This window comes from Rhinopithecus bieti, unplaced genomic scaffold (genome assembly GCF_001698545.2).
Source record: "Rhinopithecus bieti isolate Rb0 unplaced genomic scaffold, ASM169854v2 scaffold_3043, whole genome shotgun sequence".
NCBI lineage: Eukaryota > Metazoa > Chordata > Mammalia > Primates > Cercopithecidae > Rhinopithecus > Rhinopithecus bieti.
This window is the reverse complement of record NW_016804580.1, coordinates 661,188-679,301: the sequence shown is the minus strand read 5'-3', so window position 1 is coordinate 679,301 and position 18,114 is coordinate 661,188. Positions and strand designations below refer to the sequence as shown.

At 43.2% G+C, this 18,114-nt stretch overlaps 1 long non-coding RNA gene across 3 annotated transcripts in view; it reads right to left on the bottom strand.

The window, feature by feature from the left end:
- LOC108527740 (uncharacterized) overlaps positions 1–18,114 on the bottom strand; it is a 37,019-nt gene that overhangs the window by 9,369 nt on the left and 9,536 nt on the right. For 2 of the 3 annotated variants that reach the window (XR_001884915.1, XR_001884914.1), the window contains exons 2-4: positions 16,389–16,490; positions 4,314–4,479; positions 3,254–3,500 (exon numbers count right to left, since the gene is read on the bottom strand). This is a non-coding gene — a long non-coding RNA (uncharacterized LOC108527740). Of the gene's footprint in view, positions 1–3,253; positions 3,501–4,313; positions 4,480–16,388; positions 16,491–18,114 lie in introns of those variants that run through there. The other variant, XR_001884916.1, reaches the window with a different exon arrangement.

Sequence of the window (18,114 nt, the reverse complement as noted above, 5' to 3'; positions counted from 1 at the left end):
AAAAAAAAGTTGCATTTAAATTGTTTAAATATTTGAAGCATTCAAATTTTAAGTTACTGAATACTTGAAGTTTTCAAACAAGATTCAGTTTTGCATATCCGATGTGCAGATGAAATTTGCAAAGTAAATAGATATGAAAATAACCAATGAAGAGATTATTGTTGTTCCAGCAATGCCCCACCTCCCTGCTTTTGTTTTCCTCACACTCTTATGCCATTTCAGATTGATGAGCTTTGAAGAACACAGGTGATAACTGCGATTCACGTAAACAGAATATGAAAGCAAGGCACCCCATGTGGTCACAGACAACTCAACCATTCCTTCTGCAAAAGCAGCCACTGACTGGACCAGAGGCTTGTCGGGGGGCCCACAGACAGCCCGAGAGCCACTGGGCACAACCCAGAGAGTCCCACAAAGTGCCCTAGACAGCCTGGCCGTAAACCTGTCCAGTGACCTGACATGGCCTCATACAAAGGACTCTTCCCAAAGTCGCTGTGGTTATGAACTAAACAAAGGAGATGAATTCTCTCTGGAATCAAAGAATACATAAGGGGAGGGTCAGTTAGGACCGCCAGGAGAACTGAGAATCAGGGAAACAAGCAGCCGTACTTAGGAGGGAACATACAGACCAGATGATAAAGCCAGCACAAAGTCTGTCTTTGAACACGCCTCACTTCCTAATGGTTTTTGCTCCAGCCCACGTGTGTTTTTATGCTCTACGCCACTTTGCTTCAGTTGCTCAAGGGAGGCTGTGTTCCTTCTTTCCAAATAATCCTAGCACCACAGGTGAGGTCTACTGTAAATACCTCAGTTTACTCCCTGGAACAGAGAGTGTTGTTATTCTTAAATATCTTGTAAATGTGCTTTTAAACCTGTTGTATTAGTCCGTTTTCACACTGCTATCAACATACTACCCGAGGCTGGGTCATTTACAAAGGAAAGAGGCTGAATTTACTCACAGTTCCACAGGGCTGGGGAGGCCTCGGGAAGCTTACAATCATGACGGACTGGGAGGCAGACACCTTCTTCACAAGGTGGCAAGAGAGAAAAGAAACCCAGCCTAACTGCCATTTATAAAACCATCAGATCCCGTGAGAACGCCCTCACTATAACAAGAACAGCATGGGTGAAACTGCCCCCACTCTCCAATCACCTCAACACCTGGGGATTACAATGTGAGATGAGATTTGGGTGGGGACACAAAGCCAAACCGTATCACCTGTATAGAATAAAGATAACCACTTTTCATTTTCACTTAGTACTCTGTAGACTCAACTTCTGGTAACAGGGTATATTTTTTTTTGCTATACAAACGCTATACACAAGATTAAACAGTTCTCTAGAGAATACAGTTACCTGGTGCCTACCCACCTAGAGAACCAGGTGCCCCTAGAGACTTCTCTAGTGAGAATGGCAAGAAAAAATATGATATTTGTTTGCTTGCAGCTGTTCTTTTTACTTAGGTGATTTCAAAAATAAATTTGGAGGCCAGGTGCAGTGGCTAATGTCTGTAATTCCAGCACTTTGGGAAGCTGGGTGGGAGGATCTCTTGAGGCCAGGAGTTCGAGACCATCCTAGGAAACCTACCTCTACTCTACTCAACCTCATCTCTACTAAAACTTCTTTGTAAAAAATTAGCTGGGCATGGTGGCACATACCTGTAATCCCATTACTCAGTAGGCTGAGGCAGGGGGAACACTTGAGCCCAGGAGGCCAGGGCTGCAGTGAGCTGTGATTGCAACACAGAACTCCAGCCTGGGTGACACAGTGAGGCCCTGTCTTGAACTCCTGACCTCAAGCGATCCTCCCACCTTCGCCTCTCAAAATGCTGGGATTACAGGTGTGAGCCAGCACGCCAGGCCCTCAGCAGGGTTGGCTATAGGTCTTCACAGCTGTTATGAGTTTACTAGGGCTGCCGTAACAAAGTACCACAGACACGGGGGTTTAAACAACAAAAATGGATTGTCTCGTGGTTCTGGAGGCTGAACCCCATAATTCAAGGTGTTTTCTTGACCAGCAGGGCTGGTTTCTTCCAAGGGCAGTGACGGAAACCTGTTCAGGGCCTCTCTGCAGGGCTTGTGCATGTCCATCTTTGGGTTTATTCGGTGTCTTCCCTGTATATGCCTGTGTTTCTATTTCTCCCTTTTATAAAGACACCAGTCATATTGGATTACAGCCCATCCCCACTCCAGTGTGACCTCATCTTCATTACATCTCCAGTGACCCCATTTCCAAATAACTTCACATATTCTGAGATACTGTGGGTTAGGACTTCAGTATAGGATTTTTTTTTTTTTTTTTTTTTTTTTTTTTTTTTGGAGGGGTGGGGAATATAATCCAGCCCGTAACAACAGCTTTTGTGAACCTGGGTCTTCCAAAATTGTACATCAGACCAAGTCAGTCCCATCCTCCACCTACACTAAGATCCCTTCAATGAAAGAGTGAACCCTAATGTAAATTATAGAGTTTATAATAATGTGTCAGTATCGATTCCCCAATTGTAATAAATGTGCCCACTAATGCAAAGATTAACATCTTTAATAATAGGGGAAACTGAGGCAGAGGAACAGGGGAGAAGATACCTGGGAACTCTGTACGCTCTGCTCTATGTTTCTGGAAACCTCAAACCGCTCTTAACAATAGTCTATTAATTTTTTTTTTTTTGAGACGGAGTCTCCCTGTGTCACCCAGGCTGGAGCGCACTGGCGTGATCTCGGCTCACTGCAGCCTCTGCCTCTCGGGTTCAAGCGATTCTCCTGCCTCAGCCTCCTGAGAAGCTGGGATTACAGGTGCACAACACCAAGTCTGGCTAACTTTTGTATTTTTAATAGAGATCAGGTTTTACCATGTCGGCCAGGCTGGTCTGGAACTCCTGACCTCAGGCAATCTGCCCGCCTCAGCCTCCCTGAGTGCTGGGGTTACAGGCGTGAACCACCGTGCCCAGCCCATTTTTTTTTAAAGGAAAAATCCTATGTAAACAGAAAAAAAAGAGCTCTTTGACTGGCTATAATGACCAGAGCCTCCAGGGACCTTGGGGTATTTGCTCCCTTCCTTCTGGTACCCCTCCTCCTGTTCGCTTCACTGTGCGCCAGCCATAGGGACCTTCCTTCTGTTTCTAGAACCTGCCAGTCCTGTTAAAAATCAAGGGCCTTACAGGAAGTTGTTCCCCCATTCTGGAATCTTTTTCTCTCCCCAGATTCTCCAGGTCCCGCTTTACCTGTCAGTCCTCCCAGAGGACAGTGCCCCAGCTCTCATTTTCCTCCCTGAATTTATCATTGCTAGGTTTGATTCCCTCTTCTATTACCTGTTTCTTCCTTTTCTGTCTCTGTGGATTCTTGCTCTCATTGGGCCCCTCTGTCTCCACCAACACCTCCTGGTCTAAGCCACCATCCGACTTGATCCACAGCAACTGCCTTCTCACCGGTTATCAATAAGAAACTAATGAAGGCAGGTGGAAGTCCTTGAAGAGGCGTCCAGCGATTTTGTTCTTTCACTGCAATCTGAATTTCATGCACAAGGATTTGTTTCCTCCCTATTTTCTCCTTGAACAGTGTTGCTGCAAACACACACACACACACACACACACACACACTCAACACCCTTCTTCCCAGAAAGATCTTTGTTTAGCATTTCCGATGGAGCATCTTGGAACTGTTAGGGTAACCACCTAAGTTGATCTCAGCTGGTACAGTTGAGAAAGGTGATCCTGAGAACAGCAAGAATTTATGAGGCAATTTAGAAAGAGATAGATTTAAAAACATTGAGTGTTCCTGGTAGATTTGGGAGCACAGGTGTACTATCTTTGATTTGGAAAGAATTGCAAAGAAATGCTGTCCAACACGGAACATGAGCTGATGTGTGGGAACAGCTCCTACATTACTGTGGAGCAAGTGGGCTTTAATAGGTAATTGGAGAGGTAGAGGAGGAGGGCAGGGTTTTTATGCTTTGTTTTCTGAAGGAAATCACCCCTATGTCTCAAAATATGATCACAAGGATGAGTGAGTTAATGGTTTTGTTTTGGTTTTTGTTTGATGTTTGTTTTGTTTGGGGTTTTGTTGCTGTTTTTTCAAACAGCAGAAACAAACTCAAACCAGTTTAAGCAAAGAAGTGGGGGTTGACGGCAGGGACTCAGGAGCATCGAGTGGAAAAAAAGGGCAGAGATGGACACTGGCTCCAGGAAGCTCCCAAGCCGACTCCCCTCTGCCCGACTGCCTAGTCCTCTTTCTCTGTGAACTGCCTTCATTGCTCTGTTCCACAAGGTAGGCATCTGCTGCCCCTTTTCCATTGCCTAAATATAAAAATGTAAGTCTTACAGCCAGAAGAGGATGCCGTGAGTCTCTTGGTCTCAGTCCAAGTTCCTGGAAGAAGTAAGCTGCACGGTACAGTGTCCATCTGTGGTCCAGTCTACTATAGCCAAGATGAGGGGTGTGCAGAGACTCATGGTACAAACACTCCTACTTTCCCTCCGTGCTTTGCACACTGTGGAGGAGAAATGAAGAGACAGGGAAGTGAGATGATCCTCAGAGAAGGGAGCTGCTGGAGGCTCAATTAATATTCCCCAAGAGCCCCACAGAATGGGTATATGTGTCATTCATTCATTAAAAATTTACTGAACCACTACTACAAGTGGGCAGAATTTCAGGCCTTAGGGACAACTCTCCCCTTTAGAAGCTGGGATGCTAGCTGGGAATCAAAATATTGCATGCATGAGATTGTCAGGAAACATGTACATAGGACCTTATTTAGGAAAATATTCACTGAGTGTCTGCCATTTGCAAGATACTGCAGGGTGTTAGGGAGCAAGAGTACTAAGAACTAGCACCCTTCCTCCTTGCCCAAGTTCTAAGCCAATTGAGAAATGAGATAAAGCCAATAGAGACCAAAGCACTACCTCTGTGGCCAACAAAGGCTAGGTTGGATGTTGTAGTTTACAGAGGCAGGCAGATGGGCTTCCTTTTCTAAACCCCAGAATGAGGCAGGGATGGGCAGAGCCAGGCACATATGGACAGGCAGAGCTGGGCACAAAGAATGGTCTTCCGAAACCCATTCACTGAGCACTTTCTGCCTGCCAGGCATTGCTCTAGATAAGGAGACACTGCAGTGAACAAAACTATGTTACGGCCCTTCTGAACTTAATTTCTAGTGAGGGATTATAGACCCCCCTTCAAAAAAAAAAAGTTAGATAGTGGTATATACAGCTGTGTTACTTTGCTCAGGCTGCCATAGCAAAGTAATATGGACTGGGTAACTTGAACAACAGAAATGAATTTTCTCAGCTGGGCGCAGTGGCTCATGTCTGTAATCCCAGCACTTTCGGAGGCCAAGGTGGGTGGATCCCTTGAGGTCAGAAGTTGGAGACCAACCTGGGCAACACGGCAAAACCTCATCTCTACTAAAAATACAAAAATTCGCTGGCCATGGTGGCATGAGCCAGTAATTCCAGCTACTGGGGAGGCTGAGGCACAAGAATTACCTGAACCTGGGAGTCAGAGGTTGCAGTGAGCCAAGATCGCGCCACTGTTACTCCAGCCTGGGCGATCGCAGACAAGTGAGGGAATACCCGTCTCAAATAAAAATAATAAATAAAGAAAAGTAAGAGTTAATGCCTATGGCCGTCATTTTCTCTTAGCTCTGGAGGCTGGAAGTCGAAGATCAAGGTGCTGGCAGGGTTGGGTTCTTCTGAGAGTCACGAAGGAAGGTCTGTTTCAGGGCTCTCTTCCTGGCATGTAGATAGTCTTATCATTGCGTCTTCACACGGCCTCTCCTCTGTGCATGTGTATGTGTGCTAATCGCCTCTTTCTTATAAGGACACCAGTCATACCAGATCAGGGCCCACAAGAATGACCTCATTTTAATTTAAAGATCACCTCTCTAAAGACCCTATGGTCAACAAAGTCTAGGTTGGAGAATGGAGTTTTTAGCTGCAGGCAGATGGGCTTCCTTTACTAAACCCTAGAAGGAGGCAGGGATGGGCAGAGCTGGGCACATAGAATGGTGTGCCAAATATAGTCTAAAGACCCTATCTCTTTACTTCCAAGACTGGGCTATAGAAAAATAATAATAACTAAAATAAAAAATAAAAATAAATAAGAAAAGACCCTCTCACCACCTCACCTCCCTTCTGGAGGCTGTAAGTCTGAGATTGAGGTGTCTGCGGGTTGCTTTCTTGTAAAGACCCTGTCCCTGGCTTGCAGACAGGCACCTTCTCCCTGTGTCTTCACACGGTTTTCCCTCTGTGTGTGTCTGGGTCCTAATCTCCTCTTCTTAGGAGGGTACCCGTATGACCGTATTTGACCCTAATTACCTCTCTAAAGACCCTTTCTACAAATACAATCACATCCTGAGCTAACTAGAGGTTGGGACCTCAACATACAAATTTGTGGTGAGGAGGTACAATTCAGCCCATAACATCATAAAGAAAAAGAAAGCAGTGTTACAGGATTTTGGCTGATGGAGCACTATTTCACACAGAATGACCAGGGAAGACATTTCTGAGAAAGTAACATTTGAATAAAAGCTTTCTTTTTAGTTGAGTGCAGTGGCTCACGCCTGTAATCCCTACACTTTGAGAGGCCGAGGTGGGAGGATTGCTTGAGACCAGGAGTTTGAGACCAGCCTGGGCAACATAGCAAGACCCTGTCTCTACAAACAATAATAAATGAATGAATGAATGAAAAGTTTTCTTGTGATGAATAAGTGCCTTGAGACCTGGAGCTCTTGGAGGCATTCTAGATGAGTAGCATAAACAAGAACCTGGGCCTTGACATGTGTGAGAAATGTTGTGGAAAGTAAGAAAATAGATCTGGGGGTCATAGAAGGTTTTGTTCAGTTTTGTTTTCAGTAGCAACAGAAATTAATGTCTTATGTAGGGTGATATCTAAAGTCATAGCATTAGAAATTACAGTCAGAAATCAAAGACTAAATAAAGTCATATAGGTAGCTGATAAAGAACAATTAATGAGAAGTTAGGGATTTGGGATTAATCTTGAGACAACCGGGTTGAGAGAGTCCTTTGAAGTTTCAGGGAAATGGGAGGAATCATGAACATGGTCTCACAGGTAGAAGAATCTGAACTTGGTACATAGAATGAATGAGAATTGGGATAAACTAAAAGGCCAAGTGACTGTGCAGGAAGCTATTCTGAGGCCCCGTGTACGTGGTCATAAAGGGCTGCCTTAAATTGCAATTGTAGCAGGAGAAATACAAAATTGGAGATGATTTCAAAGGAAGAATGGACTGAGTCAAAACTGGCATTGAAATCTCTTAGTTACATGAACTAAGTCACACTCATTAAACTCCCTGGAAATGGTAACCTAGAAAGGAGCTATGCCATATCTACAGCTCATCTGATGCCACAATTAAAATGCATGAGGCACAGCCACACTCAGATTGGAAAATGCTGAACAGGTCTCTGGTCTCAGGAGATTGCAAGTTCCAGGCCATGCTGTGACTGGAATTTTCATCATTCCTTCTTCTCTCAGGTATATTCACACCTAACACCATTTGTTAACAGCTAAATTGTGTCTCTCCCAAATGTGTACATTGAAGCCCTAACCCCCAGTACCTGAAAATGTGACTGTTTTTGGAGATATGGTCTTTAAAGAGGCAATTCAAGTAAAAATGAGGTCATATGGGTACCCTTCTAAGAAGAGATCAGGACACAGACATGCACAGATGGAAAACCACGTGAAGGAAGACACGGGGAGAAGATGGACATCTACAAGCGCAGGAGATGGGCCTTAGAATAAACCAAGCTGCTGACACCTCAGCCTCAGACTTACAGTCTCCAGAACAGTGAGAAAATTAATTTCTGGAGTGAAGCCACCCAGTCTGTGATACTTTGTTAAGGCAGCCCAAACAAAAGAATACACCATTCATGCTCACTTCCGAGCATGCCGGGGGCTTCCAGGAACCTTTCCTGATCCTCTTTTCCAGTGATTTGGCTCACGGCCAATACATAGCCTCATTGCTTCCTCTTAAATCCATTTTCTCTTGTTCTGTCCTTTAATAGAGAAAATGAATTCATATCATCCTCATCATACTGCATCATCTAACACATAACCACTGGTCACTTATGGTTATTTCTTTCTTTATTTTAGACGGAGTTTCGCTCTGGTTGCCCAGGCTGGAGTGCAGTAGTGCAATCTTGGCTCACTGCAACCTCCACCTCCGGGGTTCAAGTGATTCTCCTGCCTCAGCCTCCCCAGTAGCTGGGATTATAGGAGTGTGCCACCATGCCTGTCTAATTTTTGCATTTTTTGTAGAGACGGGGTTTCACCATGTTGCCCAGACTGGTCTCAAACTCCTGACCTCAAGTGATCCACCTGCCTTGGCCTCCCAAAGTGCTGGGACTACAGGCATGAACCACTGTGCCTGGCCCACTTATGGTTATTTAAATCCAATTTAATTAACATGAAATACAATATAAAATTCAGATTCTTTCTTGCAGTAGCTACATTTTAAGTGTTCAATAGCCACATGTGACCAGTGGGTAACTTATTGGACAGCATATATAGAAGATTTCCCCTATCGTAGAAAGTTCTCTTGGACATGCTATAGGAGAAAGCTTAAATCCCCTCTTTTAGAGCCCCAACCTGGTTGTATTTGTTAAGGTTCTTTCAGTTGTAAGCAACATAAACCTGCTCAAGGTAGATTTTTCTTCTTTTTTTTAAGGTGGAATAGGAAGGTACTGGTGGGCCTTATTGGGAGATATAAATACCCCACGAGATCAAAAGGACAGCTGGGAAGAACCAAGGGCAGCTCTGATGAGTTTGACAGCAGGCTTTTGTGGCCTTTCCTCTATGGAGCTGCCAGTGGTCTTCAGTTTCCATGTCTTTTTTTTTTTTTCTGAGAGAGTCTCACTCACTCCGCCGCCCAGGATGGAGTGCAGTGGCGCGATCTCGGCTCACTGCAACCTCCACCTCCTAGGCTTAAGCGATTTTCTTGCCTCAGCCTCCCTAGTAGCTGGGACTACAGGCGCCCGCCACCATGCCTGGCTAATTTTTGTGTTTTCAGTGGAGATGGGATTTTGCCATGTTGGCCAGGCTGGTCTAGAACTCCTGACCTCACGAGATCCGCCCACCTCGGCCTCCCAAAGTGCTGGAATTATAGGCATGAGCCACTGCACCTGGCTAAGTTTCCATGTCTTTTTTGTGTGTGTGTGTGAGACAGAGTCTCACTCACTCCGTCGCCCAGGCTGGAGTGCAGTGGCGCGATCTCGGCTCACTGCAACCTCCACCTCCTAGGTTCAAGCAATTTTTTTGCCTCAGCCTCCCCAGTAGCTGGGACTACAGGCGCCCGCCACCACGCTTGGCTAATTTTTGTGTTTTCAGTAGAGACAGGGTTTTGCCATGTTGGCCAGGCTGATCTAGAGCTCCTGACCTCACATGATCCACCCGCCTTATCTCCCAAAGTGCTGGAATTATAGGCGTGAGCCACTGCAGCTGGCTAAGTTTCCATGTCTTTTTGTTCCAAGTCTCAAAAATCAGGAAAGAGAACCTGATCGGCCCACGTCGGGACAAGGGTTCACTTGGTCAAATGTGGCTGGTGAAAATGGGGCAACTGGGTCTTCAAGAACAGAGGACAACATGGTTACCGGTCGCCCATCCCAGTGTCTTCCCAATGAACCTGGAGAACAAGGAGTCGCTCTGAGTGGGGCCACGACCTCCACAAGGATCCAGGGTACTGGATGAAGGTGTCCCTTTAGTGGCTGATCTAGACCCTTCATTGTACCATAAGAACTGCAAATGCTTTGATCTTAGCTTTACACAAACATGCTATTTCTTTTTACTCGTTTGGAAAAAAACACTTATTGTGGCCTTACTTGGTGCACAGGTGCTTGTATAGATGTTCTGGGACATATAAAAGGGAAGAAGATATGTTTTGTTGCAAATATATCCAACCCCTGAATACAGACTTTTTCTATCCAAAACGGAATAATTTGAGAACTGAAAGGAAGCTGGCTTCTTTGCTGATTCTTTCTTTAACAGACTTAAGAAATATTTTTATGATTTTGCTGCTTCATCATTATGAAAAACGAAATAAAACAAAGAGCGCTTGAACCTGAGGCCCTCCCTTCGAAGAATTCCATGTACTTGAACAAGGTCTTATTGCCAGAATCAGCAATGGCATTTATGTTATCCTCCCATAGCCCCAAATCTTCTGTTACTGAGAAAATCCTATCATTTTCACTTTCATGAATAGTTCATCCAAAAGATTTTCCAACTCCAATCGTGTACATTTTATTTAAGTCCATGAAGATATCCTCAATCATCCCACTATCTCGGACTCTAGGATTGCAGCAAAATTCCTCCCAAAGACTCCAAGTCCCCTTAAAACAGGCTATCTACCACAAAGAGGCCAGTTCATTTCAGAGAACTCAGTATAAACTTTCTCCTCCTTTAAATTTGAAAAGATTACACATGTGAGGCCGGGCGCGGTGGCTCACGCCTGTAATCCCAGCACTTTGGGAGGCCGAAGTGGGTGGATCACGAGATCAGGAGATCGAGACCATCCTGGCCAACACGGTGAAACCCCGTCTCTACTAAAAAATACAAAAATCAGCTGCGTGTGGTGGCAGGCGCCTGTATTCCCAGGTACTCAGGAGGCTAAGGCAGGAGAATTGCTTGAACCGGGGAGGTGGAGGTTGCAGTGAGCCGAGATTATGCCACTGCACTCTGGCCTTGTGACAGAGCAAGACACTGTCAAAAAAAAAAAAAAAAAAATTACACATGTGAATAATTAAAATAATTGCATTTGTGGTTAAAAAATTAAATTATGAATGATTCCAAAATTAATAATTAGGAAACAAAGGGAGGAGTATATAAAGAGGATGATAGCCAAAGTGAATCTCCTGGTTAACAAAACAGTGGAGATTTTAGTTTGGAGTTGCCCACTCCCAGCCCTCCACTCAGAGCACACATCCATCAAGTTTCTGATGAGTAAAAAGGACCATGGTTTATCATGCCACCAGGGCGCTCATTAAAGATGACAGTAGATTTTGAGTTGGTGGAAGAAACTGGCACACAATAGAATGGCAGACTTTCACATTTCCTCTCATGCCTCCCTTCTGGTTATTTTCTTTATTTATTTCTCTCTTTCTTCTTTCTTTCCTTCTTTCCTTCTTTTTTTTTTTTTTTTTTTTTCTTTTCTTTTTTGAGACAGAGGTTCCTGCTGTCATCCAGGCTGGAGTGCAGTGGTGCGATCTCAGTTCACTGCAACCTCTGCCTCCTGGCTTCAAGTGATTCTCCTGCCTCAGCCTCCTGAGCAGCTGGTACTACAGGCACATGCTACCATGCCTGGCTTATTTGTATTTTTAGTAGAGATGGAATTTCACTATGTTGTCCAGGTAGGTCTCGAACTCCTGAGCTCAAGAAATCTGCCCACCTTGGCCTCCCAAAGTGCTGGGATTACAGGCGTGTGCCACCATGCCTGGCTAATTTTTTGTATTTTTAGTAGAGATGGGGTTTTTCCATGTTGGCCAGGCTGGTCTCGAACTCTTGGTCTCAGGTGATCCACCCACCTCGGCCTCCCAAAGTACTGGGATTACAGGTGTGAGCCACCGTACCTGGCCTCCCTACTCATTATTTTTAATTGCACTGAAAAATAGTGTAACTGTTGTTTCAAAGAGCTTCCAATTTTCGATCTTTCCATGACCATGACGGGATTCAAACAATGAACTTGAATATGCTGCCATGTTTAAAACTTGAGTTATTCTGAGAAAGCTTGTCTATAAAAGCCCTCAAATAGAGCAGCCAAATTATTTTCCTCTCCCATTTAGATTCTCCTTTACTAATGTAAAGTACCCATATTTATTCTTGCATTTCTTTTTTTTTTTGAGACGGGACTGGTCTGTCACCCAGGATGGAGTACAGTGGCACAATCATGGCTCATTGCAGCCTCAACCTCCCAAACTCATGCAGTCCTCCCACGTCAGCCTCCCAAGTAGTTGGAACTACAGTCACATGCCACTATGCCTGGTTAATTTAAAAAAAAAAAAAATTCTTTAGAGACAGAGTCTCACTGTGTTATCCAGGCTGGTCTCGAACTCCTGGACTCACACTATCCTCTTGCCTCGATCTCCCAAAGTGCTGGGATTACAGGTATAAGCCACCATGCCTGGCACATTCCTGCATTTTTTTCTCCCTAGCTCCATTCTCTCTTGTGTTATGTAAAAGTATTTACTTCCCCTGTTTGGACACGTAGTTTCTTATTTTGTTAGAGCAGTTTGCCTGTTCTCTTTTGATGATGGAAGAGTGTAACCTTTTGAACAGTTTTTGGTCCTGGGTGTTAATGCAACCATCACAGGGATGGCAGTACCTTCCACCGAACCCATTTCCAGTTCATTTGCATTGCACAATACACATTTCCATATCTGTGTCTAGATGTAAGAGGAGCTGAAGATCATTAAAATTCTTACTATACGGAATGCTCAAAAATCTTCAGAAGATGGCTGGGCGCGGTGGCTCACGCCTGTAATCCCAGCACAGGGAGGCCGAGGCGGGCGGATCATGAGGTCAAGAGATCGAGACCATCCTGGCTAACATGGTGAAACCCTGTCTCTACTAAAAAATACAAAAAATTAGCTGGGCATGGTGGTAGGCGCCTGTAGTCCCAGCTACTCGGCAGGCTGAGGCAGGAGAATGGTGTGAACCCGGGAGACAGAGCTTGCAGTGAGCCAAGATCACGCCACTGCACTCCAGCCTGGGTGACAGAGCGAGACTCCGTCTCAAAAAAAAAAAAGAAAAAACTTCAGAAAAGTAATTGGCTGTCTCAAGAATACCGTGATGCCTTTACCTTGCATATACTTGTCTGTATTTTGGAGATTTTGAGTAATTATGCAATGACTTACTATAGGGCAAATTAAGGAGTTACTGGGGTTGAAATAAATATTCTAAGTTACAAATTAAATGTGAGGGGGAAATGGCTTTTATATTTGCAGTAAGTAGATCAGTGGTTGCAAATTCAAAGAGGGTGCATATAATTGTTGGTTTTTTATTAGAGTAGTTCCCAGCAGTTATGAATATCATTATCAAATAGTGTTGACAATCATTTTCTGTTTTCAAAATTGAAGATTTCAGTGTGATTTTGTTAACTTCCTATTTGCTCAAGGTTGTGTTTTTATAATACAAGTAGTAACATTTTTATATCTATAGTAATTCATGGGTCAAAATATTGTAGGCATGACTTGGGAACAAATCTGCCAAATTGTTTAATTTTTTTTTTTCTGTAGCTAGTCACACACATTTGACTGATCTTTTCAAATTACTTACTGAAAAGAAACAGAAATGTGGAATGTATTTGCATTCGTTCTAGCTGAGTTTCATCACTCCAGTGATAGCATTTACTGCACTTTTGCTTTTGATTTGAAAACGAGTTGTCACTCCTTCTGGTGGAAACTTCAGTCTCTGCTCTTCAATCTATCCCATCCATTCTGTTCTTGCTAATTGTGCATTTTCTTGGGGTAGTATTTGCCTGTTATTCAACATGTCAGCTTTCTTTGAATGAATTTCAAGGTGTTCTAGGAAATGGTGAACTGGGTAAGACTTGAACTGCTTTAGTTCCTCATTGAGAAGCATTTCTTTATTTTCTATAAAGCCACCTTTAATTAGTATCCATGATATTATTTTATATCCCTCACTTGATAAGTTCTTCCCAGAATTTTGTGATAGGAAAAAAATCTCCTGTCTCATGAAAAACTGGAATGTTTATTTTAAAACTCATAAGATAAGGGTAACTTGTAGTGTTTCCCTTTTTGTCTTGGCTATTGGGAAACTCAGATAGTATTTTTATTTCCTATATAGCATAGCACATATAGCTATGACATAGCACTTCTGGTACAATTCTTTCTTTTCCATGGCCATTCTTTCCGTCACATAACTGTAGGTCTCTTATTTTTATTTAAAAAAAAAACCTATTTTATATGTCTAGGATATAGACAAAATACTTGTCCAGAAACCTTAAAGAGATGAGGTGAAGAACTTCATAGAATATCCACTGAGGTACATAATTTAGGTGGTTCATATGGGCACCATCTTGGGCAGAAATCTGTGAGAAAGTCATGTTCTCTTCCAGTGACCACAGTGCAATTTCTGCTTCCACCACACACGGTGTGAGACATTTTGAAAATACAATAGTTAAACAAATCTAATCATATATTTAAACTACTAGAACCAGTTCCAAATATCAGCGGATCTGCAAGCATCCCTTCCCATCACACACAAGGTGTGACATCCAAGGCCCTAATACATTTTAAACTTCAACTCTTGTGCAAGTTATCTCTCTGTTCTTATCTTTACTTCTTTTGTAAAGAATTGACACTAAGCTGCTTCTTAATCTAACCTTTCTGGCAGAGTTGAAAGTGTCCAGTCCTTTAGGGAAGGTGGGTCATAGAAATGTCTAATTTTCAGTCCAGGATTGTTCACTACATCTAGATTTGTTAAATTTATAGAATAGTTTGCAAGCTGGGCTGTTCATTCCCCCTTCAGCCATTCAAATAAACGAACATGTTTTTAGCCCCAGTAAATGTGTCCTTAGTGCCTGGGTGTGGGAGTGAGGGTGGGGTTGGAGACTAGAGATTAAGAGACTTCGTATTTCTCTCAATAACAGGAAAAAGGAAGAGGTTATATGGCAAAAGGAGAATGAGGTAAGTGTTTCAGGAGGAGGCATTCAATGTGCTTGGGAGCACAGGAAGAAAGATCCAGTGGTTGGCAGTTTGGGGCTAAGGGTAGAGAGATGGGGAAGGAGGTGACTTTGCAACAGGGTCTTGAAAGAGGGTTAAGATCAGGAGGAGTGAGAGTGGGGCGTGGTAACTGACGTCTGTAATTGTAGCACTTTGGGAGGTGGAGGCAGGAGGATCACTTGAGGCCAGGAGCTTGAGACCAGCTTGGGTAACATAGCGAGACCTCATCTCTTAAAAAAAAAAAAAAAAAAAAAAAAAATTGCCTGTTGAGGTGGCAAGTACCTGTGGTTCCAGCTACTTGGGAGGCTGAGATAGGAGGATTGCTTGAACCTGGATGCTGGAGGCTGCAGTGAGCCATGATCATGCCACTGCATTCCAGCCTGGACTGCAAAATGAGACACTGTCTAAAAAATAAAAATAAAAAAGAGAGAGAGAGAGAGGGAGGAGGTGGGTTGAAAGAGTCAAGGGGAAGGCAAAATGAGAAATGACAAGACCATTTGAGGTGTGAACACCTGATAACTGAACAATGGAGTAGAAGAGAAGGCCAGTTATGAAAATGAAACCTGGGAATTTAGAGAAGTTTTGCACCCATGATGCAGGGCCTGGCACCACGGAGTCAGACTTTCTGACAACGTGGACAACAAGGAAGGATATCATTGTTTCTGAGCTGAGTGGGCACAGGCTGTGAGCAGTTGATAAAGGAAGATGACCACTGACACCTGTGTGAGACAGTTTGGAGATGGGAAAGGCTGGAGGAAGAGGAATGGTCAGCGAAGTCCACTTCTCTTCTTCTATGCTTTAAATAAAATGGAATTAAATGTTACACATTAATGAGAAGACAATGGAATGGATATACCCAGAGAATTCATTCTAACCAGTGCAGTCAAACATTAGATTAAAGCATTGGAATAGGGCCATCTGGCTCTTTCAGAATTTCTGAAGGAAAGCTTGATTGTGTAGTTTAGACTCAGTGCATGACTTTTTAAAAAAGTGTTTTATTTTTGAGACAGAGAGAGTCTCAGTTTGTTGCCCAGGCTCAAATGCAGTGACACCATCACAGCACGAGGCCTGGCTAATTGTTTGTTTTATTCTTCATAGAGCTGAAGTCTCCCTATGTTGCCCAGGCTGATCTCGAACTCCTGGACTCAAGTGACCCTCCTACCTTGGCCTCGCAAAGTGCCGGGATTACAAGCATGAGCCACCGTGCTTGGCCCAGTGCGTGATTTTTGTTGAGGATGCTTCTCCTAAAATCCCTTTTAATTTGCTCCTTTTTTTTTTTCTCTTTTCTGTTCAAGAAGTTTTACAAAAACTGCCACTGAGGCTGAATGCCACCCTCATTCCGGGGGAACATGTGCAGAGGGCCAGTTGGTTGTCTGTGTCATTACAGAACAATGTTCCTATGTACTGGGGCTTTGGACAAAAAGAAACCATCATGGGTACTCAATATCTGACCCTTGTTATGTAGCCATTGAGACCCTCTGCCCACCTACAAAAACAAATTCTTAACAGTAAATGTAAAAGAAATAATATACATATGCATAATGGAAGGCATACACACAAATACATAATGGATAATGGATATCCTATTGGATAATAGACATGTTCAGTTAATCCCCTAATTTAATTGATCGTTTTAACTTTTTTTCACAAAGGTGCCCACTGATAACAAAACAAAAACCAACCAACCAACCAAACAAACAAACCTTACCTCTGTCCTTGTCCCTGCAAAGTTGCTGGCTTACTGGAATGGTTCAAACACCACAGCAGCAGGCTGCTAAAACTCCCAGGATCATTAGCATCTTAGAAGTGGCTAGAATGGGGAGAAACATCTTAACTGCTGATATGTAATTAGACGGGCCTGTGTGAAAACATAGACACCTTTGTGGGTATTGGCAGGTGTAAGGATTTCTACTTGTATGTTGACTAATCCAGGAAAAACGAAAACTCCAAATCTCCATCTCAGTAGGACCAACTTTTACGGACTTTTTCCACTTTCCAGAGCCAGAGACTAAATTACTGATTAATGAATTAAAGCATGAATTATTACAGCTACTTTCAATGGGAAACACTGAGGGATACAATTACTTATATGGAACATACAGCCACTTACGATAGGTTACTTTTGTCTTCTCTCTTCTCCTCCTGCAACTTATTACAAATCTCAAATACCTTCACAATTTACTCTCAGGATTATGGTTTCAAATTATATCTATTTTTACATGTTATAGAACTACCCCCAAGAGACTGCCTGCATTAGGGAAAAGCTGATATGTCTATTTGCACATAAGTACCCAAGGAGCACGGTATTTGTTTACAGGATGTGCTGCTCCTCGTTGAAGGTGACTTGCTCTGAAGCTACATTCACAGAGGAATGGAGCTGAATATACTTTCTCTTGGTGTTCATGTCTCCTCCGGTCTTACTACTTGAAGAGTCAGATTCAGATTCTAGAAATATCAGCCACTCTTGGCACGTCCTGGCTGTGTTGGGGACTCTCTGCAAACTCTGATTTCAAAATGCATGATGCTTTAGGTTTTTTGAACAAAACAAAACAGTACAATAAGACAACTTCGATTCTTATCACTGCCTGCCCAGTTGACAGCTTCTCACCTGACTTCCTATGATGTATCTTTTGTTTGAAAGTTCCCTATAATCTAATGGCAGCTGCTTTTAGTTCTTTGAATTCACTTATTTTCCTTGTATGATGAGTTATCATGGCCATAGTTTAGGAGGACTTGCTAAGCTCTCAGATCTCATTCTTGGTAACTTTTCCTTTAATTCTATATCAAGTAAGGTCATACAGATTGAACATTCTACCCATGGCAGGTATAAAGTGTCACATCCATACTTGAGATTTCATCCTTCTCTTGACTGATAGAAGTTTGGACCAATATGAAGCCATACGTTGTACACTGAGTCTTATGTAACCATCTCCATTTGGCAGTTCAATAATTTTTGACAATACACCTGCCAAGCTAGCTTTCCAAATTGCCTTCTATGGAAAGTTTCGTGTTGAAAATTCCCTACAGTTGTGACTACGACTTAGGTGTCTTTCAGAGGGACTGCTCTTCTAGTTCATGTACAAAGCAGGGCCGGGCACAGTGGCTCACTCCTCTAATCCCAACACTTAGGGAGACCGAGGCAGGTGGATAATTTGAGGCCAGGAGTTCGAGACCAGGCTGGGCAACATTGCAAAACCCTGTCTCTACTTAAAAAATATTATATATATACACAAAAATTAGCTGGTATGGGGGGTGCATGCCTGTAATCCCAGCTATTCGGGAGACTGAGGCATGTGAATCCCTTGAACCTGGGAGGCAGAGGTTGCAGTGAGCCGAGATTGTGCCACTGCACTCCATCCTGAGGGATGGAGTGGGACCCTGTCTCAAAAAAAAAAAAAAAAAAAAAAAAAAAAAAAAAAAAAAAAAAAAAAAAA